Here is a 27,926-nt window from a genome sequence, read left to right on the forward strand (position 1 = left end):
CTGATATATACATGCAATTGCTTCCTTATGGTATATACCAGGAAGGAATTTTCAGGTTGCACGGCATGTGAATGTTACATTTTACACAATAATGACAAAATTTTACCCAAAGTAAAAACACAAATGACATTCCCGCTATCAATGAGTAAGAGGCTCTGTTATTCCACAGTCTTTCCAATACATGGTAACATCAGGGTTAAGCTTTGCCAATAGGATATGTGAAAAATACCATCTTCTTGTTGATAAATACTCCTGTTTGTGAATTATGCTAAGCAGCTTTTACTTTTTTATCAACAATTTTTTGATAAAAAGTCCATTTATATTTTTTGTTCCTTTTCAATTGATTTGAAAGTTTTTACATATTAATTATATTAACATTTTCTAAGTTAATTAATAGTTTCCATTATGTCTTTATAATTTACAACTTAGCATATTGATATGCTAAAATATCTCGGTCCTCTAATTTTAACATGAAATTATAATAGATATAGGATGCAAGCAACAAAAAATATAAGTATATGACAATTAAGAAGGCTCTGAATGTGCAATTCACTTGGAAAAAAAAGAATAACAATGCTCGGGTTTTCAGCTTAGAATATCAATATTTCTTGAATATATTAATGGGTGTAACATTACATCTCATGTTCAGGACTCCTAATAATAGATTGATTTGCTGTTTCCTGCTCATTTTTCAGTATTCTTTTGATAAGCAGACATACCATAAATGACCCTTCCGTGCCAAAGCAAATAACAATAATAAAGGAAAAGAATAGTTTTAGATTTACATCCCTGGTGGTGCTTTCTGCTTAGTTGGGGAAAGAAAGAAGGCCTATAAAATCAAGCCAAATTTAGTGACAATGACAATAAGACACAATCAAGAGCTGCCTCCAGATTCAATGTCTTGGGCCAAATCTCAAGCTCTGAAGAACAGAGTTCTCTTTTATTGTCTCCCAAGTACAGCTGCAAACACTGCTGAGCTCCTCAACTGTGCTTAGGAGCTGAGGCAGACATTCACTAGTTGAGTTGTCATGTACTAAACTTGTGTTTTTATGGCCCAAATCCAAAAGCCTTTTCTTGTATTGTCCACTTTCTCAGAAATATTCACTAACAGCTTCAATTTTTTGTGTGTGTGTGAAGTGTGTAGAATGCTAAGATAAATCAGTTTTCTGCATGTTTTTAGATGTCCAAATAGAGGTTGAATTAAGCCTAAGGTTGGAAGAAGGTGTTCAGTGTGCGTGTTTATTTTTCGTTTTATTTATTAATTTTATTTCATTTTAAAAACTGAAGGAAAATTTGGGGGTAAGATTTCCAACTCTTATGGGGTAGATGATACCTCAAATTTTTATTAAACAGGTGTTTATAACTGAATGAGTTAATTATAGACATTTACTCACAACTCTTCCCATTGTTCTCTCTTCCTTTACATTCATTCATTTCTTCTTTCAGGCCAGGTGAAAACAGATGAAGGTTTATTAAGAGATGTGAAACACAGAATATTCTTTCAATGGACTTTACAGATATTAATGAAAGAATAATTCCAGTTAGATTAAAACTAAGTACATTTTTTTTTTAATGTTCCTGCTATGAGTTCCGTTTGCAAAGTCCCAATATGAAAGGCTTATGCACAGGAATTCAAACACCAGAAAGCAACAATGGCCAATGCACATATAAAAAGATGATTCTCAACCTCTCTCATAATTAAATAATTGCGAATCAACATAAGGATTAAATTCTATCTTTCATCAGCCAAATCGAAAATAATTAAAAGCTTCAACAATACCCAACAACAGGAAGAGTGGATTAACAGACAGTATCATATACTATTGGTGGATTTGATTAATGAAATTTGATACTATCTAATACATTGCAATATAAACTTTCTTTGACTCACCAATACACTGGAATATATCTAGCCTACATATATATTTGAAATATGCCTGCTTTGCTGTTTGTTTGTTTGTTTTGGAGCAGTAATGTAATAGAAAAATATTTTAAAAGGCGGTAATACATCATACAAGAACATTTTATGGTGCTATTACTTTTTTTGTTTTAAAAAAGCCTGTTATCCCAGCACTTTGGGAGGCCGAGACGGGCGGATCACAAGGTCAGGAGATCGAGACCATCCTGGCTAACATGGTGAAACCCCATCTCTACTAAAAAATACAAAAAACTAGCCGGGCAAGGTGGCGGGCGCCTATAGTCCCAGCTACTCGGGAGGCTGAGGCAGGAGAATGGCGTGAACTCGGGAGGCAGAGCTTGCAGTGAGCTGAGATCCGGCCACTGCACTCCAGTTTGGGAGACAGAGCGAGATTCCGTCTCAAAAAAATAAATAAATAAATAAATAAAATAAATAAATATTAAAATTAAAAAATAAATTAAAAAGTTCACATTAAAAGCTCTTCAAGATACATTATTAAGTGGATAAAAAGTATAGACCATATGCACTGTTGAAATAAAATATACTGTAGACATATACACTTACATATACACATATAAATGTATATATTATAGAATATTATACTGTTTATGTATAGATCCATGAAGATACAGACAAACATATTTCTGTAGAAGATTTTTGACAGATACAAACATTTATGTGGCTGCATTCAAAAATGGGTACTGAGTGATGAAGGGGGAATATTTTATTATATATACATCTGTGACAGTTCTAACAGAAATTTTTGTGATGATGAAAATGTTTTATCTCTATGCTGTCCAATGTAGTAGCTGTTGGTTTCATTTAGCTATTGAAAACTTGCAATGTGGCTAGTGTGACTGAAAGATGGAATTTAAAATTTTATATGATTTTAATTAATTAAAAAATAAATTTAAGTAGCCACATGTTATCTAATGACTCTTATATCAGACAGTGTAAATATTTATATTTTACAATATGTATTTTCATTATCTACTTTTTAAAAACATCACTGGAAGATACTGAGAGTAATACTTAGATTATTAGACCATATTTTATTAAAATTACAATTTAAAGTTACTATTTTAGGAGACACACATAGATAATGCATAGAGTGAGACATATCCAATATTTAAAAAGAAGGAAAACCGTAAGGACTACAGAGAAGAAAAGGATAAATAAGTAGAAACAAATTTTTAAAAATAATGACTCTAAACATCTCAATTTGATAAAACGTAATATATATACTCAAGAAGTTCAAAAAATTCCAAGTTTCTACTCAAAAAAATTCTACTCAAAAAGATCCTCACATAGATACATCATAGTCAAGTTGACAAAACTTAGACAAAGAGAAATTAATGAGAACAGCACTAAAATCATACCATCACATACAAGGAACCCTCAATTATGATAACAGCTGACTTCTCCTAAGAAACCACAGAGGCCAGAAGAGATTTAGGTTGACATCTTCAAAGTATTAAAAGAAAAAGCTTGTCAACAAAGAATCCTATATTTAGCTAAAATTTCTCTCATAAAGGAAGGAGAAATTGTCATTTCTAAATAAACAAAACCTGAGAGAATTTGTTACTATTAGCCCTGCTCTAAGAAAACACTAAAAGAAGAAGTTCTTCAGGCTGAAATGAAATGACAATAAATAGTAACTTGAAACCACATGAAGAAATAAAATGACCTAGTAAAAGTATCCACACAGTTATTATGAAAGACAGCATAAACACATTTGCTTGTAACTCCTTTCTTATCGTACTTGTTTTAGAACATACCTGCATAAAAATAATAATTATAAAAGTGTGTTGATTGGGTTATAACATATAAAGATAGAACTTGTATGACAATTACAGCACGAAGGGGTGAAAAACATGAAATGAAGTTGGAGTAATTTTTGTATACCATTGAAATTAAATTAGTATTTTACCTGAACAACATTATTCTAAATTCAGACGCTGGTTGTAAATTACAAGGCAATGGCTAAATAACAAAAAAAATAGTAAAAAAGAACAATAACAAATATAAAAGGTACAGCAGAAAATATCTAACAAAAAAGGAGTGAGAAATCCAAGAATAGAGAAATAAAAATGACATATGATCTGTAGAAAACAAATATTATTAAATAAGTGGCTAATATCAGTTCTACCTTATTAATAATTGCATTTAATGACAAACACATGAATCAAAATGTAGAGGTTGACAGGATAATTTTTTTAAATAATCTAATTATATGCTGTATACAAAGGATATATTCTAAATTCAAGACACTAGTAAGTTTAAAATGAAAAGGTGAGAGAGGTATACCATGAAAGTGGTAAACAAAAGAAGGATAGAATGGTTTCACTAACATCAAACAAAATACACTATAAGGCAAAAACTCTTACTAAAGACAAAGATATAAATTATGTAATAATAAAAGGGCCATTCTATCAGGAAAATAAAACAATTGTAAATATGTATGCAAATAACAGAGCTCACAAATATATGAAACAAAAATTTATTTTTATAAAAAAAGAATTGAAAGGGAAAATAAACAATTTAATAATAAAGAGTTGGAGACTTAAAAAGCTTGATTTCAGCAATGGATAGAACCAGTAGGCAGAACATCAATAATAAAATAGAAGACAAACAACATTATAAAGCAAAAAGATCTTACAGACTGAAAATGCTAGCAGACAATACATACAAACTTATGAGGTCCACATGAAATATTTTCTAGGTGAGATCATATGTTAGGCCATAAAGCAAGTTTCAATGAATAGAAAAGTATTGAAATTATAAAAGTATGTTATTTGACCAAAATGAAATTTTATTAAAAATCAATAATGGAAGGCAATTTGGGAAATTCACAAATATATAGATACTAAACAACAGTTACCTAAATAACCAATGAATCGAGAAATAAATAACAAGGGAAATAATAAAATGATTTGAGAAGAATGAAAATGAAAACACAAAATACCAAAATTTATGATATATAGCTAAAGAAGAGCTTACAGAGAAATTACTAGCTATAAAAATCTATATTGGGAACAAAAGAGAGAGAAAGAAAGTAAAGAGGAAAAAAATAAATAAGAAAAGAAATGAAAGAATGAAAATAAAAAGACAAGGGCAGAGTGTGGTAGCTCATATCTGTAATCCTAGGCCACGTATGGTGACTCATGTCTGTAATCCTCCCTTTGGGAGGCCTAGGTGGGAGGATTGCTTGGGGTGAGTCATTTACAACCAGTCTGGGCAACATAGTGAGACACTATCTAACAAAAAATTAAACATGTAGTCAGATGTGGTGGCTCATGCCTGTAGTCCCAGCTTCTCAGGAGGCTGAGGTGGGAGGATTACTTAAGCCTGGGAGATTGGCACTACAGTGAGCCATGATCACACGACTGCACTCCAGCCTGGGCAACAGAGTGAGACTTTGTCAAAAGAAAAGAAAGAAAAAGAGAAGAGAAGAAAAGAAAGGCAGACAGGAAGGAAGGAAGGAAAGAGGGGAGGGAGGAAGGGACGGAGGAAGTCTTATGTGGTGACTCACATCTGTAATCCCAACAGTTTGGGAGGCCAAGACAGGAGGATCACTTGAGCCTAGAAGGTCAAGATCAGCCTAGGAAACAGTGAGACCACAGTTTGACGAAAAAAATTTTTTTTTTTAAATTAACTGGGCATGGTGGCACATATCTATAGTCCCAGATACTCAGGAGGCTGAGATGGGAGGATCACTTGAGCCTGGGATGTTGAGGCTGCAGTAGATATGATTGTGCCACTACACTCCAGACTGGGTGACAGAGTGAGACCCTGAAAAAAAAAATAATAAAAGAAGAATAAGAAGGAGAAGAGAAGAAGAAGAAAGAAGAAAAAAGGGGAAGAAAATAAATATGTCAAATTAGTATCGTAAATTTCTACCTAAAGAAGTTAGGAAAAAAACAAGAAAACTAAACACAAGCAAGCAGAAGGAAGGAAATAGTAAAGCTTAGGTGAAAATAAGTTACATCTGGGCTAAAAAAAAAAAAAAAATGGAGAAAATGAATAAGGCTAAGAATTTGTTCCTGGAAAAGAAAAATAAAATTGGCAAGCCTCTAGATAGATGGATGACAAAAAATAAAAAGATTCAAATTACTAAAATCAGGCATGAAAGAAGAGGCATCAGTACCAACCTTAAAGAAGTGAACATATAACAGAATATTATAAAATTGTTTATCAACAAATTCAGTTATTTAGATCAAAACCAGATGGTTTTAGAAAGATACATTTCAGCAGAAATATATATTTGGAATAGGCTTATAACATGTAAAAGGATTGATGAAATAAATTTAAAACTTCCTGTGAAAAAGAAGCCTAGGCCATAGTGGTATCATTGGTGAGTTCCATGAAACACTAAACAAACAAACAAACAAAAAATCCTTCACAAACTTTTCCAAAAAATAAAAGGAGGAAACAATTTGCTACTTATTCTACTAGGCTAATATTATCTTGATATCAAAACCAGACAAAGACATTAGAAAAAAGGAAAAAGCTACAGACTGATAACCCCTCATGAGTATAAACAGCCTGGACTATTAAACAAATTCAGCAATGTGGCAGGATAAGCGATCAATACACAAAAATCATTACATTTCTATACACTAGCTACAAACAATGTAAAGATGAAATGGAGGAAGCAATTCCATTTGTAATGGCCACAAAAGCAATAAAATACCTAGGAACAAATTTAACAATAAATTATAAGATTTTTAGATGGAAAAATATAACACATCCTTTTAAGCAATTTTTAAAAATCTAAATAAATTAAAAGACACTGTACATCTATAGATCAGAACCTTGTTAGGATAGCAATATTTTCCAAATTGGTCTACATAAGCAATATAATCACTACCAAAAATCTTACCTTACTTTGACTTTGTTTGCACATTTTACAAGTTAATCTTAAAATTTACATGGAAATGAAAGGGACACAGAAATCCAATTTTGAAAAAGAAGATGAAAGTACAAGCGCTCACACATCTTGGTTACAAGTCTCACCACATAGCTACAGTAGTCAGGACTGAACTACTGACCTACGGATAAACATAGAATAATAGAATAGAGAGTCCTGAAACAAAACCATATATTTGTGGTCAACTGACATTTGAGAAGGGTGCCAAAATTATTCAACAGAAAAAAAAAATATTTTCAAAAATGTTACATGGATAACCGTAGGTCCACATGTAAAAGAATAAATGTGGACCTCCTTCTTCACATCATATTAAAGAATCCGTTCAAAATGTTTAATGGAACTAAACATAGGAATTAAAATCTATTATGTTCTCAAACACACAAAGAGAAGTTAGTCTAAATTAACAATGAATAGAAAACTAAAGAAAAAATAGATTTGACTTTATCAACATTTAAATCTGGTGCATCAAAAGACACCAACCAGAAAGTGAAAGACAACATACCTTGAAGAAAACATTTCAAACTTATGTATCTGACAAGGAACTTGATTTTTAATATACGAAAACAATCTTACAATTGAGCAATTGAAAAGAAAAGAGCTCAATAAAAAGTGGCCAAAGAATTTGAACAGAGATTTCTCCAACAAAGATATAGAAATGATCAAGAAGCACATGAAAAGATCCTCAATATCATCAACAAAGTAAGAGAATACAAATAAATGCCACGGTGAGATATTACTTCACACCCACTAAAATGGTTAAAATCAAATAGGTAAGAACATGATTTGCAGAGATGTGAAGAAATCAGGCCCCTCTTATACGATTGCTGGGAAGGCAAATCCATGCAACCACCTTAGAAGTTCTTCAAACTGCTAATACAGAATTACTATCTGATCCACAACTCTGCTCCTTCTTTTTAAGGAGTGGAGACATTTTTTTTTTTTTTTTTTTTTTTTGAGACAGATTCTTGCTCTGTCGCCCAGGCTGGAGTGCAGTGGTGCAACCTCAGCTCACTGCAACCTCCACCTAGAAGTGGAGACTATTTTTAATTTAAAGGTTTATTTTTTACATTTGAATCAAGAAACATGACACCCTAATACTGTGTGATAGATTTCCCCATTTAGGTTACTAAATGCTGCTTAACAGATATTTTCATCCAACCATATGCTCAAACCTGGTTCTCACACAGAATTCCCCATCTCAGTGGTTAACTCCCCTTTCAACTAAGTCATACAACCAAAATCTCAAGAATTATCCCTGATATATCATTCTAACCCCCATCCCCAACCACAATATTCTTATTCTGTTACTTTCTATTTTTTTTTCTTATTTTTTATTCTTATTTATTTTATTATCGTTCAAATCTTTCACTTCTCTGCTGCCACTGCCTAAGTCCATTTGCTTATAATCTCAAGCCTAGGCCATCCAACAGTGTCTTTATTTATCCACTCTTGAGCCACAACTTTCAATTTTAACTTACTCTCTCATTTCAACAGGAATACATTTGTTTCCAGAAGCAAATCTGATCATTTTTCAAAATTCAGCACCATGACCCGCATGATGTGGCCACTACTTATTTCTCCAACCTGTTTCCCCCTTCCTTGTGCTGCTCCCACTACCATGGCATTCTTTGTTTCTAATACTCCATGCTTCATGCCTGTCCCACTATGCTCAAACCATATTCTTGCTTAGTCAACTTATCTGCAGTCATCTTCATTTCTTATTATTTATTTATTTATTTAGAGGTGAAATCTCACTCTGTCGCCAGGCTGGAGTGCAGTGGCGTGATCTCAGCTCACTACAACCTCCACCTTCCAGGTTCAAGCAATTCTCCTGCTTCAGCCTCCTGAGTAGCTGGGACTACAGGCATGTGCCACGATGCCCAGCTAATTTTGTATTTTTAGTAGAGATGGGGTTTCACCATGTTGGCCAGGATGGCCTCGATCTCTTGACCTTATGATCCGCCCGCCTCAGCCTCCCAAAGTGCTGGGATTACAGGCGTGAACCATTGAGCCCGGCTCATCTTCATTTCTTTAGGGAAGCTTTCTGTGACTTCTTTAAAACAGATATGGCCAATGCGTTATAAATTCTGACATGGATACTAAGCAATAAAAGTAAAAGCAATATTTAACTTTCATTCTTATATTCCTAAACTTCACAGGTATTCTATATCATAAATTGTAAATATTTATGTATCTAATTATTTGATTAGTGCCTATATCCCTTAATACATAATGAGATCTTTATGGCAGGAGCTCTCCTATTTTCTTTCTATTGTATCTTCAGCTGTAGTTGTGGTTGGGACAGAAAGAGCATATAAAATATAATGGAGTAATTCAATCAAATAATCATAGGCAATACAATATATTTTAAGCCCCAAGAGATAATGGATTGCATGTCTATGTTCTATGTATTATAAATTTGTTAATTTTATTTCAAGATTGTTTTTCAACCAGGCTTCTAAAAATTCCTCTGTTACACTGTTATACACAGAAAACATGCATAAACATGTACATATAAGAACTAACCATGAAATAGATTCTATTGTCAAAAATTGTGGCAAAATATTCAAAATAGAATTACCCATTTAATGACATTTAAAACCTCAGAGATGATGCTGATTTCTCTATTTCCAACAGGTTGAAGGTAATTAACCCAACAAAGTCCTACCCATTTTATCTCCAAGCAAATCCTCCACCCACCTACTTTTTACCTTCTCCATTAGCATCCCTGTACATAGTTCAAGCCCTGCATCTTGTCTTGTTTGTGTCACTGCAATAGCCTTTAGAATGGTCTCTCCATTTCTACTTTAGCATCCCTAGAAAATGCTCTCCATATAATTGACAGAGTGTACTTTTAAAATATGACTCAGATATTGCCACCTTCTTTCTTCAAAGTGTACCTATTGCTCACAAAATAAAACCCTGACCTACGAAATTCAATATAAATCTTTCCCCTAGTTATCTTATTGTCCGGAGCCATGAGGCCCGGAATTAGCCGACCTCTGTTGCTTGATCTCCACAAAGCAGAGACAAGAGGGCACATTCCCGGGTTCTTTATTTACAAACCCTTCCCGCGCGCGGCCAAAGCTTTTCCCTGCGCGCGCCTAAGTTTCTCCCGCGCGCGCCAAAACTGTTCCCGCCCGCGCCAACCTTTCCCGCCCCGCAGCGCAAACATTTTCCCGCCCAGGAAGATATGCAGCCCAGGGCGCAGGGGCGATCCCGCCCCGGGAAAAGTACAAACCCACGGCCCATGCGCGATTGTAATTTGAGTAAGCCCAGCCTCCCGTCACCGCCCTGGCCCAACCTCTTCCTCTGCCAGCCTATATAAGGCATGACCCTACATTCAATAAACGAGACTTGATCAGGCTATTTGTCTTGTCTCCATTTCTTGTGTTTTCTTGTCTCCTCCATTCCCACTCCCCCTTCCAGGGCCCGTTCGACTGTCCTGCAGGTCGGGACATCTTATTGAGTTCATCTTGTACCATTCTCTACCCATGTCCACCACCTATATATTTTCTGTTCGTGGAATAGATCTATATAGTTTGAATCCTATGTTCTTTGTAATTACTGGCCTTGGAACCTACACAACTCTTCAACTTGACCTTGAAATGTTACCTCCATAGTGACTCTTTCCTAAGCACCTAATCATTCTCTAGACCTCTCCCTATATTATTTTTCAACAAGGACTTAAATTTACTAGCTGACATATTCTTGTATTTTCAATGAATTACTTATTTATTGTCAGTCTGACAAACTTGCCTTGCCATTGTATCCCCAGAATCTGGAATATTATCTGACACACAACAGGGGTCCAAACAACAGTTGGCAAATAAATTAATAAAGTAATAAGACATAATGAGTCATTTCAACAACGAGGCAGAAATATTATAAAGATGGAGATGTAGAAAAATCTCTACAAGTTTCTAAGAGACTGAAGAAATTCAAATATAAACTAGATTATTTCAGCCAGATATATCAGGGGAAAGAAGAGAAGTAGAGTAGTAGTTCGTAACAACAGGTGCTGCTTGCTTGGTGGTAGTTGTGTGTGTGTGTGTGTGTGTGTGTGTGTGTCTGTGTGTGTATAATGCAGCCAAGGTTGTCATCCTTTGTTCACGAGGCAGTATTTCAACAAGAATTGAAAACATGGATGGAAACAATGACGACACAGGTTATAGTCATCACAATATTTAAAACATGTTAAAAACATGATTTCAGACAAGTTAAGGCAAACAAAGCCATGTAAACCACACTTACAGTTTTCCTCTTTTCCACTCACTATATGATGTTTCCTTCCTGATTATCTGATAGTAAAATGGATAGGCTGTTAGATTGATAGATAGATAGATCAATATTTGCATATATGCATAGATACATATGTAGGTATCTATCATCTATCTGTATTATGTGAATATATGAATAAATACATATAAACATACATATATTTAATTTAAACATCTTTCCTAAAAGTTTTAAGTAAAAATTCCACAAATAAACATACATTATTTTTATATATAAAAAACTAAAGGATTGTTATTTATTCTTAAATTTATTTAAAAGGTATTTTGAATGGAATTCTCAGCTAGTAATATTAAAAACAACACTGGATTAGGAATCAAGAAATGTTTGCCCTAGTCTCAAGACTACACTAGATATATTCAGCAAGTCTCTATTTCTCTGGGTCTCAGTTGTTTTTTATTTTACTACTTTTTAACTTAAACTGAAGTAGGAGACAGGGAAAATGCTTTCTAGCTCTATAATGAGCTGTCATTATCATTTGATGCTTACCAAAAATTGAACTTCCTTGAATGCTCATGCATGTTTCACAAGCAAACTAAAATACTAATTTAATATATTTCCAACATACTATTAAAATATCTGTATTATATAATGTAGAGTGTGGATGGGCTGCAGTTTTGACAATGCATAGTTCTACATCATCAAAGCTGTGTAAACTGAAGTATTCTGAAAGATCAAAAGAGGGGAAAGATTATTTTTCTACCATCAACTTCAAAAGCTTGAAAAGTTTCTTGAAAACATATTTTGTTTGCTTAAGTTCCATCATAAATTAATAAAACACTGAGTGTTTTATTATTTTATAAAATTTCTTTTTATTAATAATTTTAATTTATAAATTATAATTGTATATATTTATGGGGTAAAATGTGATGTTTTGCTATATATGGATGAATATACAATGTGAAATGATTAAATCAAGCTAATTAACATATTCATCACCTCACATACCCATCTTTTCATAGTAAGACATTTGAAATTTACTCTCAGTAATTTTGAAATACACAATACATTATTATTAACTCTGGTCACCCTGCTGTGTTTCTCAAAAGCTTATTATTCCTTCTGTCTGACACTTTGTATCCTTTGACTAATATTTTTTAAAATTTCTAATTGGCTTTCCATGAGTGGGAGACAGCAATATATAAAATTATTCAGAAAGAAAATGAAGGGCAGAAATATCCATCAAATGTTTAAGCTAGAGCCTTGACTTCCTCAAATTGGACTGACTGGTCCTGGATACAAGTCAGAGAGCTGACCTCTCAGGAAGTCAAACTCCAAAACGATTGCAAACAGTTGTTATAAATCTAGCTGCCTGTTGGTTTCCAGCATCCTGTCTGACACCTCTAGCTCCAAAGAGACTAAATAAGAATCTTCTAAAAAATCAACACTGGAATTGTAATCTTTTTATTGCATATATCTAAAAGGATCTATCAGACAAGATTGAACCAAGTTCTAGTTCATATAATTAAACAAGTGTCATCTAATTTATTTTTGTCATAATTTTATTCCTATCTGAAGAAAACAATTTAGTTATATTATTTTTATATTACTTAGATAATTTTGTTTATATATTACTTAGATAGTTTTGTTTATAAGGATGACTTACTCATTCAACAATATACATAATAATTAAATGGCTATGAATGTGGATTTATTAATAACACTATCATTATTGACAATAAAATGGTCATACCATCTGAGATACTTTGTCCTCATGAATAAATTAGTAGAATCTAATTTCTAGATCCTTCACAATGGTAATTCAGGGTAAAAAATAATAATGTAGTAGTCAATTTTAGCCCTTTAATCCTATGGAGAACTGTATGAATAACTGTTTGAAACTGCAGGGTAATCCTGTCATACTTGCAAACACATAGAGGCAACAAGACTATTTCTTCTCACACTTTTAATTAAAATAGTGCATGAGTAGACTTCCAGGGTAAGGATCAGAAATTTTCTTTCTAATTTTCCTGTTTTAATGACCACCTCTTTTAAAGCTATACTGGAATTCACTTTCACATATATCTAACTTACAGAAAATTTTGAAAAGCCTAAGTATCTATGATAGATTCAATGTTTTCTTTCCTAAATATAGAAACTGTCCAATCTTTGCTGAAACATGTATTATTCCATTCATTTCCCTAAATGTACATCAATGGTACATCCTATTTTGATGACTGAATTGGAAATTACCTAAATAATGTAAATAAACATAATAATCATTGTTAAATAAATATTGTGGATATAGTAAGTATCTAAATATTTTCATAGTGGATGATAAAAAATAAGATAAATATGAAGGTATCTAGCAACAGGAAATGGTAACTGCTATAGTGAGGGGAAGGACATGCCCAAGCAAAAGACGATGAGATTCAATTATTCATAAGCACAACGCACCAATGAAAGCAATTATGCTGACTGGAGTCCCCAGTAGCCATCAGTTTTTACCCTCTATCTTAAAAAGGAACAATTGCTTCCTAGTTAAAAAAAAAAAAAGTTGGCAATGGTCAAATAACTGATACTAACTTATCTGAACAAAAAAGTCTCAATCAGAAGTATCATCCAAAAAGTGTAAGAAAACTGGGTCACACTTTTATTTTATACTCAGCAATACACACAGGAGAGGAAGCCAAGGTCAAATGATCCTACTCATGCATGCTGGTCTTCTTTGCAGGGTTGTTCTTGAAGAAAAGTACATGAAACTAATGATGCTGAAAGCCACAGCTTAATATCTCCCTTAAAATTACCAATTTAAAAGTCATTACTTTGATCCCACCTCAAAAAATTGCCATCTAATTATCACATGGTTTTTCTTGTATCTCTGTCTAGAACAAGGTTTCTCAAACTCTACACTCCTGACATTTCTGGTTGTGTTAAGTGTAGGATGCACATTTCTGACCTCTACTCAGTAGATTCCCACAGCAAACCCCTCACATCCATTCAGGACAATCAAAAATGTCTCCAGAGCTGACAAATGTCTCCTGGGAGTAAAATCACCCCCAGAGGATAAACATTGGTCTAGAGAAATAAAGAAACAATACTGTCAAAACACAACATTGATATGTACAGTTCCGGTGGCTTCACTGATTAATCAGTATTAGTTACACTACTGATGTCTATCACTACTGGGATTCCAACAGATATTGAGTAGACCAAATCTTACTAATAATTAACAAATTTTCCATTACTATTGGCCATTATGTGAGGCCACATAGCCAATCAAATTTTCTGATAATATTTCCTCATCTCAAATTTTATGAGGTAAAATTTTTGATGACTTTGTTAAGTAGTTCTTTATCTGTGCTACTGTTTTTTTTTTTGTTGTTGTTGTTATTATTGTTTTAATAAGGCACCTATTTCCTCAAACACAAATTGAATAATAAGTTCCTTGATTCCACAGTGGTACACAGTTGGATCTAGCACCTCCATATACCCCGCAGCTCAACAAATAAAACAACCAAGAAACAAAACCCAAAACATTAGGATGACATCCAAGCCAGCTGATGCTGTCTGTTTGCATTATAAATCAATGAATCTTCCTTGGTTCTTCCAAACCTACTATTTTGTAATGGCCTAGATGTAAGTAAACGGTTAGACCAAGTAATATGTAACTAACATTTTGCTTGGAACCATTCTGCTTCCATATATGAATTTCCTTCCTGTGTTATGGCTATTTTTAGTAGAATGTATTTAAATAGACTTACAGAGTTTCAAAGATTTCAGATGAGACTCTTATCTCTCAATTATTGCTTTTCATATTAATGCATAAGATATATATTTTAGGGGGCCACGCTCTGTGACCCAAGCTTGTAAACCCAGTGCTTTGTGAGGCCATCAGAGGAGGATCACTTGAGGATAGTAGTTCAAGATGAACCTGGGCAACATAGTGAGACCCTATCTCTAAAAAAAAAAAAAAAAGTTTTAAAAAATTAGCTGAGCCTGGTGGCACACACCTGTGGTCCTAGCTACACAGGAGGCTGAGGCAGGAGGTTCACCTGAGCCCAGGAGTTTAAAGGCTGCAGTAAGTTATGATTGCACCACTGCATTCCAGCCAGGGCAAGACAGCAAGAGTTTGTGTCTTAAAAAAACAAAAAAGATACATAATTTTAAAATCTTAGCTATACTTAAGTACATGGGGCTTTGACTTATGTTTACAACCCCCTTATAATTTCAAAAAGTGATTTGATAAAATAATTTATGGCTGCTGGTATGTTCAGCCATGGCCACTGGTGATACTCAAATTATTATTATTATTATTATTATTTTTTATTATACATTAAGTTCTAGGGTACATGTGCATAACATGCAGGTTTGTTACATATGTATACTTGTGCCATGTTGGTGTGCTGCACCCATCAACTCATCAGCACCCATCAATTCATCATTTATATCAGGTATAACTCCCAATGCAATCCCTCCCCCCTCCCCCCTCCCCATGATAGGCTCTGGTGTGTGATGTTCCCCTTCCCGAGTCCAAGTGATCTCATTGTTCAGTTCCCACCTATGAGTGAGAACATGCGATGTTTGGTTTTCTGTTCTTGCGATAGTTTGCTGAGAATGATGGTTTCCAGCTGCATCCATGTCCCTACAAAGGATGCAAACTCATCCTTTTTTATGGCTGCATAGTACTCCATGGTGTATATGTGTCATATTTTCTTAATCCAGTCTGTCACAGATGGACATTTGGGTTGATTCCAAGTCTTTGCTATTGTGAATAGTGCTGCAATAAACATACGTGTGCATGTGTCTTTATAGCAGCATGATTTATAATCCTTTGGGTATATACCCAGTAGTGGGATGGCTGGGTCATATGGTACATCTAGTTCTAGATCCTTGAGGAATTGCCATACTGTTTTCCATAATGGTTGAACTAGTTTACAATCCCACCAACAGTGTAAAAGTGTTCCTATTTCTCCACATCCTCTCCAGCACCTGTTGTTTCCTGCCTTTTGAATGATTGCCATTCTAACTGGTGTGAGATGGTATCTCATTGTGGTTTTGATTTGCATTTCTCTGATGGCCTGTGGTGATGAGCATTTTTTCATGTGTCTGTTGGCTGTATGAATGTCTTCTTTTGAGAAATGTCTGTTCATATCCTTTGCCCACTTTTGGATGGGGTTGTCTGATCTTTTCTTGTAAATTTGTTTGAGTTCTTTGTAGATTCTGGATATTAGCCCTTTGTCTGATGAGTAGATTGCAAAAATTTTCTCCCATTCTGTAGGTTGCCTGTTCACTCTGATGGTAGTTTCTTTTGCTGTGCAGAAGCTCTTTAGTTTAATGAGATCCCATTTGTCAATTTTGGCTTTTGCTGCCGTTGCTTTTGGTGTTTCAGACATGAAGTCCTTGCCCATGCCTATGTCCTGAATGGTATTACCTAGGTTTTCTTCTAGGGTTTTTTATGGTATTAGGTCTAACATTTAAGTCTCTAATCCATCTTGAATTAATCTTCATATAAGGAGTAAGTGACAGTGGAAACAGTACAGCTAATAGTTAGGAAACATTTTCCTCATTTTGTCATTGTGGATGAGCTTTTGTTTGAAATAGTTCTGGCTTTAAGAGATAACATTTCCAAACACTTAGAAATTATAAAGAACAGTTTTGAGGCTAAATCACTTACTTCCCATCCTCTAATTCAAAAGTTATATGCCCCTTAATTTCCTCCTTTCATTAGAAATCTACCTACCTTCAATCCAAAAGAATGCCTTAACACAATTATTTCATTTTTAAAAACGTATTTTTTATTTTGGCAACCATGCCCAATATTTATTTTAATCATAGAGTCTGCTAACCAAAAGTACACAGTAATCATATTTAAAATGTGTTTAAGCTAAAAAGTGATAATATGATGTTAAATGTGCTTAATTTTTAAAATATATTTGTAGTCATATTTTAGCACAACATGTCTTACTATAGAACAGGTCATTCTCTTAGGATATTTTTATCAATAGTATATTTATTTTCTCAAACGACTTGTCATGCTTTCATTTCAAAGCTGTTTATACTGATCTGATCCAATTAATTATTATTATAATTAAAATATTGATAATTGCTCACAGAAAAAATCAGCAATACTTGTTTCAATAAAATATATTTTTCAGCAGAGTTTCCTGGAAGAGAATTTAAATCCAGGTTTTTGCCTAATGTTAGTCTTAAAAACATACGTGTATTAAATAATGCCATCTTGAAGTTAGGAGAAAATGATTAAACAAGATCCTTTGAAATCATCTGGAATTATGGCAATTCCTATTTTTGTTCTCAGTTTGGGGTAACTGTTTGCAAACTGATGCCGCCTTCCACTCCCCTAACCCCTCCCCCCACATTGAATTTAGATACCTCTAGGACTTATAAATTGCTTAATTATCTGTGCTGTGACATAAACGTCCTTAGGGAGCCTATGAATCTTAGAAGATAAGTAAATTAGAATATTTACTAAATATGACCCTGTGGTAATTAAGAGTCATGGCCAACATAGAGGAGAATAGAAAGAGACCTCAAAAGGATTTAAAATATAACACAAAAGCACAAAGATAAAACAGCATTAATTAGCACATGGAGAAAACCACGATGATATGAGATGGTGATGGTGTGTAGCACCAACAAAAGAATTGAGATAATGGAATAAAAATCTAAAACTTTTGTTTGTTTTGGTTTCTTTTTTGATGTATCATGGAAAATAAAAAAGTAATGAATAAATAATGGAAAGTAAAAATATAAGTAGTGATGGGGGAAAACCTCATTGACTTGCATGAATGAGTATTTAATAAGGCACAGTCACATAATAGAATAATTCATACACTGAGTATATCTAACCTGAATGCTTGGCTACTGAGGGCCTAGAATCTCCATAACATTATGTTACTTTATGAAAAAAAAAAAAAAAAAGCACAAATTAAAATGCATTCCATTTTTGTTCCCCAAACTAATTTTATTAAAAATCCATTCATTCTGACTTTAATCTGTATATTATTATCATACCTTCTCATCATTATCGATTCTGGAATTCTGTCTCCTTTCCTATCTTCTTACTAATGGCTAATTTTCCACTATTGACAGTATTTCTCAATGATTCTCTAGGCTTTTTTCTAGTATCCCTGAGGACCATCCACTGAAGAAATAGTAAATACTGCTCTATACTGTTTATTAAAATTCTCCATAAGGGTTAGTATTATCTCCCAAAGGAAATCCACATTCTTAGACAGTAGGCAATCTGCTGTACATATCCTTGACATCCCATGAGTACCATAAAGAGTTGCACACCAAGTAGCTATTCTTTGATTCCCTGTAAATTAGTTTAAAAACAAAAATGTCATTTTTCTTCTGACTGATGACCTCATTATTAATGTACATTAGTTGGCTGGTTAAATTTAGCCCAATGATATATAATCACTTAATGATTGTAATGACCTTTTCTCTTTAATATGTAAAAATACTAAACAGAACGTTCTTAGTCCATTTCTTCCATAGGGCCATTCCATAATAAAAATGAAGATTAAATGTTTATTTTAAGTGTACAAGTATGAATACATTTTTAAAAGTAGCCAACCATTTTGCTTATCTTTTTATTTTGTGGAGGTTTTCTGAGAGCTTGTAATATATTTTGTCTGTATTTTATGAATTCATTTAATTGGCAGTCTTTTGAAACTTTAATTACAATAAAATAGTAAGTAAATAACTGTGTACTATTTTTCATTGGTGTTCAGTAACTAGATTTTAAACATTTGCAATAGTAATTCATTATCACGTACTAAACAGGTAATTATAGCTAAGTCTCCTAACCTTAGGGTACTAGATTTTTCAGAAAGACAAAGTGTGTATTAAGACCAATATAGATACACATAGTAATTTAAACTATGTTGGCGAAACAGTGATAGAAAATAAGTGAAATGGTACTGAGAGAATCCTAAATTCTAAAAGTAAAACACATCAACCTCAGCTGAAGACCACCTTTGGAAAGCCTTTCCATCTGATCCAGAAAACAACAGAACTAGAAAGAAGTCAGAAAGAATGAAAAGTAAAGAAGAAAGGAAAGTTAATGACAAATAACGCTAGACTAGCCATTTCTTCACCTTGGCATTTGTATGACTAATGTTATGTATAAAACACTGGGAAAATTATTCTTTCTAAGCAATTACTATTCATGGAAATATTTCTCCAATTACTAACAAAAGTAAATGGGGAGAAAATGAAGCAGATAGTCACGGGATATTTTTTATCAGTAGATTTACTGATTCTCATGCTATTCCAGCCCCAACTTTTCACCTGAAATGCTTTACAAATGCTGGAGCTGAAGAACAGAGAGTTATGTACATCTAGAGAGCTTTCTAAACAGTACTGAAACACATAAAGTAATTAATTATTCATTACTTACAAAAGTTGTGTTTTCCAATAATAATGTGGTAGCATTTGTTTCTATATTCAGTTTAATGACATGTCCATTCTCGCTTTTATACACCACATCTGTATCTGCAACAACAAAGACATTCATAATTGACAAATACATTGACTAGGTAATATAGTAACTGTAGGGGAGAAAACGTGCAAAATAAACAGACACATTAGAATAATCATTTTTAGCCTTCAATAACACAAGCAGATTTCTGTACTTGGCATTCATTCTTTTGAAAGATCAGGAAGCCCGCCTAACACGTGGTCTATTGTACAATGAACAAGGGGTTAGTATGAGGTTCACTCAGGTTCATAGCTTAACAAATGAAAATTAATTAAAATATGGGCAATTTGCTGCACATTCTACAGTGAGAAAAAAAATGGGCCATTACTGATGATGATCCAGTATGTTAACTTAAAAGTGCTGCCAGTTGACTGTAACTCTATACAGTTCTAAATCTCCTCAGATTGAATCATTCTCATGCAGAACTATTTATGGATCTGGTTCTTCTATCACCACTGAATTCCTATTCAGACTCTTGAATTCTCTTTTGGGTTGTGAATTTGTTCTGTGGTATTTTATCTGGCTTTCACAATTGCAGCTCAAAATCTCTGAGGCTACCACTATATCAATGAATCAACTTTTTCAATTCTAGAAGAATTATGTCTTCATTTTAAATAATTGCATTTCTTTCAGATAAGTGCTTTTACATATTTTTGAGGTAAGTTTAGCCATGTTTGTTAGAAAATTAAAACATCTTAACAATATCTCTGTCTGAAATTACTAACTTGAGGGAAAACTGACAGGATATAAGGATACTCTGGAGATAAATACATATATGTAATTATACATAATTACACATATATATATAATTAGGTAAAAGAAGATAGCCACATTAAAGTATTTTTGAATATGTTCTCTTTTTAAATGATAATCTTTGTACCCAGTTTTACCCAATTCTAGCCTTTTCCATGGTGTTGCATACACATCCCTAATCTCCTGCTCATTCTTGGAAGAAAGGTGATATTAATGAAGATTAGATTCACTACTTAAAGTAAATGAATGTGTATAAGTTACAATATCTCAGAAACTGAATGTCTTCACTTGCAAACTTATAAAACAAGTACTAAATGATGAGTTACAAAGATTATCAGCAAAAACACACAAAAGACTGTCTGACATTTTGGCAGAACGAGATTTTCTGAATCCTTCTCTCATTATTTAAATATTATTAATAGTTACATCTACAATTTACATGACAAGAAGCAAGCAAAACTAGCAAAACTGAAGTTTGTTTTCTTCAGTGTCTAATTCAAAAGACATGGCCCAATATGACTCTCCTATTAGAGCCAAGAATAACACAGAGGGCCGGTAGTTCTTCTTAACCTTAATCACATGGGAACAGTGACATGTTGGAACTGTGGACTGGGAAACAGGGAAAGACAAATGGCCTTTTTAGCAAGGAGGAAAGTAAGGAGATAAAGAAGGAATTTCCCAGTTACTCCCTGAGGCTGGCTGTATGGACTGATAGTTCTATATGATCTTTAAATTAAGGCCTTGTATCACCTTCTGAACTTCTGTTATCAATTAAAAAGGAGTTGAGTTCTTTTTTTTAATCATTAACTTTACCTGTTTTCCTTTCTATTGATGCAGAACAAATAACAGATTTACATAAACTATAAATATTTATTTCGATTTCTATTATTTCCTGTCTTCCCTTTCCTTCCCATCCATATTTATGATCATGTCTCAACAGCAACACCAATCATCTGTAATGCTCATTTGGTCTTGCCCGTTGATTTGATTTCCTGTCCTCCTGCTCACAATTAATGCTTGCTCAAATCAATAGTCCAACCTCAACTTTGAGTTCTAACATCTATTCCCTCTTTGAATTTTTTAAAATATTCTCATCTCTGGCCCACTTCTTGATTGTGATGAACATATCATCGTGGATTAGCAGAAGCCACATAGCATGCCCTAACAAAATCATCCTCACAATATTTTCTCAATAAATTAAGAGAAAAATTTCCATTTTCCATTGCATCATGGAGATAAATACAGCAAAACAAAACAAAACACTCGACAAATAGTTTTTCTCCCAAGAGGCAGGCAAAAACATCTTTGTAAAGATTGTGTTAATGAAAGATATCTAACATGGCTGGCTCCGTCTTGCTTTTAGGCTCATAGGCTGGCTGTCTTCACTCATTCTTGGACATTGACCAAGCTAACCATGGGTGAAATTATAGTTTAACCTTGAAACAAGAATCATAATAGTCACTCCCTAAACCTCATCCCCTCCTTGTTCAGGGACTGAAACCACCCTTGTAATGCTAATGAAAGGAAACAAAACTGAAATTATGAAAGAGGCCTGAATTCTGCTAAAATGTAGCTGTAGTTTCTATAATCCCTTACTGCTCAAAAGTTATGTGGCCAGAGTTTATAAGATTTGTGACTCCCTTATATATAGATAATATAGATAATATTAAGGTTGCAGAACCTCAGGTTGGTCTTTTGAGATGATTTTCAGACTGGCCTCACCTGGACTCATGACTCAACAGTCCTGCGACCTCCCATCCAGAGACAGACTCCGTGCACAGTTTTCCCCACTTTTATAATTGCATCTCCCTCAACCGATCAGCAGCATCCATTCCCTAGTCCCATGCCCACCAAACTTTCCTTGAAAAACCCTGACCTCCAAGACTTCAGGGAAACTAATTGAGTAATAACTCCAGTTCTCCCACGTGGCGAATCTCATGTTACTGAAACTCTTCTTTACTGCAATACCAAGGTCTCAGTGAACTGGCTTTTGCAGTGGGCAGGAAGAAATCATTGGGTGATTACACAAGCACATTGCAGAATTTTAAATTGAGATGAGGTCTGTGGCATCAGAGAGAAAGAAAAGTCATAGAGCATTTTTAGTATGAATGGTGATTCCTGGTCAAGAGAAGAGAAGAAGAAACATGTGACCCCACAGTTCCTCATAGTGAAAGAAAATCTTAAATGAGTGATAGTTTGTTATTAGGGGTGGTCAAAATAAAATTAATCATTATTTCCCTTAGAATGAAAGTAGAAGGAAGTGAAGCTTGTTTGAAAAGATAAAGACTACACTTAATATCAATTTATTTAAAGTCGATTTTCTTGGATAATTGTTTGGCCTTGAGAAAAACCTACAGAGAATTAAGATTTGTAAATACCTTCAGATCTACATTCCTGCAAATTTTACTGTTACACCTGCAATGCTGCATTAATAGAAAACTTTTAAAATTCACATGCAATTCTCTAGCTTAATAACTAATAAGGATTTTTGCATGAATTATTTTAAAAGCAACTAATATCTGCCCTTATTCATTTTCTTGGGATTTTTTTTTGTTCTTTATAATCTGGTCTTCTGTATTTCATATTTATTCTACTTTACAGTTTGATTTATAATCACTAGTGAAACCCCCAGCTTTGAAACTCCTGTTACTAAGATTAATAGTTATCTACTAGATTAATAGTGATCCTTCATTCTGGAACTACATTTCTAAACGTTGTACTATATATTTTGTTTAACATTAAGTGATAAAATATGAGTGAATCAGATCAATGACTTAAGTGCATTAACATGGGAAGATTAAGGTAGGTGTACTTGAAGTATTCTTAAAACATGACATTATGCATATCTACAAGGTACTTTGATTAAATAATATTTTCTCCTTTTTAGCTCTTTGACAGTTAAGAGCCAATTATTCTGAACACCATTCAACTCAAGTTTTTTTTTTTTTTTTTTTTTTTTTAATGAAAATGTATGGCAGAATAGAATCACTATCTGGCCTATGTACCCTGAGATCCAAGAACGTATAATTTGGCATATAAAAAGAAAAACATAGTGTCCTAATTTAAAATTTGTCAGGTAAATGGAATGTTATATTTTATACCCCTTCCACGCAAAGCAGATAATATAGCATTTGTCATTGCTAATTTAGTTCTCAATGTGGTATTGAAATTAAGAACTAAGACTTCTGCATCCACCTTATCTATCAGGACCAAGAACAAAGGCAGCCTACATTCACATTATTTTACTATTTGTTGTGGGAAGTTATTGTTCATGAACTTAACGGTGTAAATCAGAACAAAAAACTTTTTTTTTCAGAAAATGGCTGAAAATTAGTTTCTAGAAACATTAAACTCCTAAAACTGGGTAAATTGCTCAATTATCAAACAACTCACTTCAAGATTCCTGCCTTTCTGTGTCTACCAATCCTAAACTATTACATCTTGAAGTGCGCCTAACCAAACCAGAGCACTGAAAGCTCAGTCTTACTTACTCAAACCCAGATTTCCAACCCTATTCATATCTCCCCCTAAACTTCTCCTTCTGGACATTCCGACTCATTTAAAATGTTGTGTTTTCTGACTATGATAGGTAATAAACTCAGCTTTGCTTAACAGGTTAAGCTGTGAGTCTTCTGAGAAGTTGAAAACTGACAAAATTCATCTTCCATGTGTATCAGTATAAAATCCCCATATTGGTAGTTGGTCTTGCTAACGGCTAATGTAAGTATGTATTTAATTTTGATGTGATAACCTACTTTCAGTGTTTCAAAATTAAATCAATCAATAAACATATCATCTATCTCTACACAGGGAAAGAGTTTTCAAAAAGTAGAAAAAACCTTGGCAAATCAGTTCTCTGAGAAATTTTAATCCAAACATAATTGTCATGTAAAACTATTTTGATATATCCACAATTAAAATTCTGTAGCAGTCCATGTTTTAAAAGAAACTATACTGAATAAAAAAGCTGTGCAATTAAAAATAAAACGTGGAAAAAAATGAAATGACTATCACAGGAAATGCTCAGATAAATCTAGGAAGGGTTTGTTAACTAATAAGTTAAGATTTGATTCTTTAATTAACTGTATTAATGGTAAATCTAGAATATTTAGCTATTCATGATTAAAACACAGTAGGCTCCTCATTCAACTCTCCTACAACACTGCTCACAACAGTGTTAAACTTTCCTCACATTTTGAAGAGTCCCAGGATCCATATATTTAGCTGAGAAAACTGAGGCCATTAGAAACGGCTTCAATATCCTTTATTTCTACTTTGAGATCTCATTCCATGTACACTCTTTGTTTCCCAAGACTTTTGGGAAGAGATGAACTTTCTCCTTCGCAAAGAGAAACTCTGTTGTATAAACAAGTCAATGCGTTCTAAGCTCTTAAATATCTTCGATTTCTGCTTAAAAAAAAAAAAAAAAAAAAAAAAAAAAGTATGGCTAGGCATGATGGCTCATGCCTGTAATCCCAGCATTTGGGAGGTCGAGGGAGATGGATCACAAGGTCAACAGAACGAGACAAGCCTGGTCAACATGGTGAAACCCCGTCTCTACTAAAAATACAAAAATTAGCCGTGGTGGAATGCAGCTGTAATCTCAGCTACTCAGGAGGCTGAGGCACGAGAATCGCTTGAACCCGGGAGGCAGAGCTTGCAGTGAGCTGAGATTGCACCACTGTACCTCAGTCTGGCAACAGAGTGAGACTCTGTCTCAAAAAAAAAAAAAAAAAAAAAAAAAAAAAAAGAGATCGAGACCATCCTGGCTAACACGGTGAAACCCCGTCTCTACTAAAAATACAAAAACTAGCCGGGCGAAGTGGCGGGCGCCTGTAGTCCCAGCTACTCGGGAGGCTGAGGCAAGAGAATGGCGTAAACCCGGGAGGCGGAGCTTGCAGTGAGCTGAGATCCGGCCACTGCACTCCAGCCTGGGCGACAGAGCGAGACTCTGCCTCAAAAAAAAAAAAAAAAAAAAAAAAAAAAAAAAAAAAAAAAAAAAAAAGAAAAAGAAAAGAAAAGAAAAAAAGTACATTAAGTCTGGTGTTTTTCTCTGTTCCTAGTTTTTTCCCTTTCACACTAGGCCTCAATAAACCTTTTGCCTGAGGGGTTTCCGTAACAGCCATATTCTCCTTAACAGCCATACATGCTATTCTGCTATTCTCTATATCTTCTGCAGTGCAGCTGCAGTTCTTGCTCTCCTGAAATTTCAGACTTCCAACATCATCACTGACCTGCAATAACCAAGTCCAATATGCTCTTCCCCCATGCTTAATCTCATAGTGTGTATCTCCACCTAACTCAACTTCATAGTGTGTAACAATGATGATGAACAGTAGGATTTTGCAATCCTCTTCTCTTGACTTTGAACCACTACCTTGCCCTGGTATTTGTTCTTCAAATTTTCCTTTCAATTGCTATCTAAACAAAGGCATCCTTCCAAACTCAGCTGTAGGCCCTTTTTTTTTTCCAACAGCTCTTTAGTGACTATTTTACTACTCACACCTTCCTATACTGATTCTTAAACATTCAACTGAAGTCCTGATCTTTCCCATATGCCAGCTCTATATTTCCAATTCTATACTAGATCACATATCTTGTAGACATATAAGACTCAGTACTAAAATTAGACTCAGTACTGAAATTAAACTTTTTATAGTTTTGGCTCTACTGGCCCTCCAAATTCCATGTACATACATACCATCCTGTTGGTTACACCTTTCCAGTATCTTTATCTCCTATATTAATATTGTTCTTTATGACCACTCACCCAGACTATTGTTAGTTTTGTAAGAGTTTTCTATGCCTCTAGGTATTACCATTACATAGCCCAATCAATTAGACACAATACTTCCCATTACCTCAAACACTCTACAAAGACCTGTGGCCTTCCTAATCATAAAATATAAAATTTAACATACATTTATATATTTATTATCTATCAATAGCCTATAAAATAGTCTAGATGAACTGTTGCTTACAGTTCTCCGCATATGTAAAACTTCACTCCCACTCAGATTTTCTTACAATGCCCACAATAAATACACCAGATCTTGTCCAAACTTTTAATTTTTTTCAAAGCATTGTTAAATTCCCAACACCTTTAAAGTATTCACCTAATATCTCTCTCTTCTGAACTCCTAAGCCATTTAATATTTAATCATATAATTCCTTTCGATCTTTTTTACTGAGTTTTTAAAATTCCATTTTGATGTGTTTGTTTTGGGTTTTCAATTACTTTATAAACTCAAGAAGGGACCTATTTCTTGTTCCTTTGAGTATTGAAACCATCTACGTCAACACATCTTACTGTTTACATTAACACAATTTGCTATTCAACTGTCTGCATTGATACAACTTTAATATTTCAGGAAATTCTTGCCAGGAAGCTGAAGTTGCAAATAACCATCTTTTTCCAAGAACTTTCCAAAAATCCATTTACTTGAAAAATAGACTGTTACCATCTAAGGCTCACTAAATATATCTTTCTCAGAACAACATGCAGCACAAACAAATGACTGTTTCCTATTTAAGAGCTTCTCCAAAGCACTCACATCCCTCCATTCACCTATCCTAAACTCTTAATCACAAATTATGCCCAACTCTAATCAAGACCACGTATTGAAACACCTGTCAAACTACATACCCACAAAACTTTATAAGCATCTCTTCTTTGCTTTTCTTTTTCCATATGCTGCTCACTTTCTGTGACAACAGTGATCTTTTTTACCAAACTAAACAATTAAGTCAGCCATGCTTTATCTTTAATAGGTTATTTCGGCGGAATTTTTGCAAGCCACTATTCAGTCGTTTGTAGTTTTTACAGTATTTACTATAGCCCCATCCAGTGGAATGATCACAGCAAATATTTTTGTTTCCTCTAAGTTTTTGACTACATTTATCAAATATATATATATGTACTTATTTACTTATTTATTGCTGTTGTGACGTTATTTAGAAATACATTTAGCACTCCTGACGAAGATATCTGCCTTGACTAAAATTTGTTCAACCTCCTCCGTCCACTTCACAACCAGCCCTTGACCTTGGCCGGCCTTTAACAAGAATCTTGCTGGGTCAGTTTAGTGAGAATCCTCCTGCCCTTGACCCTTGATCAAATTCCTCTACCCCCACCCTTGAAATTTAAGTCTATGGCTTGCCTTTAGCAAAAATTGTGTTAATCCAGTTGACAGAGCAGGAGCACTGCCATCCTGGACATGTCCTTCATTCTAAAGTTCAACTTAATAAAAGCTACCTAAATCCAAAGGGCATCAGCCTAATGGCTAAGGTCAGCATGACCATAAACCACAAATAACATTTCCAACCAGAAACATTCCAAACTCCTCCCCAACCACAGACATGCTAGCCCCTAGATAACCCCCTCTTGCTGGGAAGATGCCAGCCCCGAGATAACCCCTCTCTGTGCTGGAAAGATATCTGCCCTAAGATAACCTCCTCTCCTCCCAGAGACATTCCTACCATCAAATTATCCACACACATAAACATTCCAAGCTTCTAATAAGCCCCCTCACCCTAAAACCAATATGTACTCATAGTCTGTAAGAGAAAGGGCTCCTGAC

General features: G+C 34.1%; 1 protein-coding gene across 1 annotated transcript in view; it reads right to left on the reverse strand.

The window, feature by feature from the left end:
- DPP10 (dipeptidyl peptidase like 10) overlaps positions 1-19,602 on the reverse strand; it is a 365,506-nt gene extending 345,904 nt beyond the window's left edge. The window contains exon 1 of the mRNA XM_030916466.1: positions 19,513-19,602. The gene's annotated coding sequence lies outside the window, so the exon portion shown is untranslated. The remainder of the gene's footprint in view (positions 1-19,512) is intronic.
- Positions 19,603-27,926: the final 8,324 nt, after the last annotated feature.

The sequence above is a fragment of the Rhinopithecus roxellana genome, chromosome 14 (genome assembly GCF_007565055.1).
Source record: "Rhinopithecus roxellana isolate Shanxi Qingling chromosome 14, ASM756505v1, whole genome shotgun sequence".
Taxonomy (NCBI): domain Eukaryota; kingdom Metazoa; phylum Chordata; class Mammalia; order Primates; family Cercopithecidae; genus Rhinopithecus; species Rhinopithecus roxellana.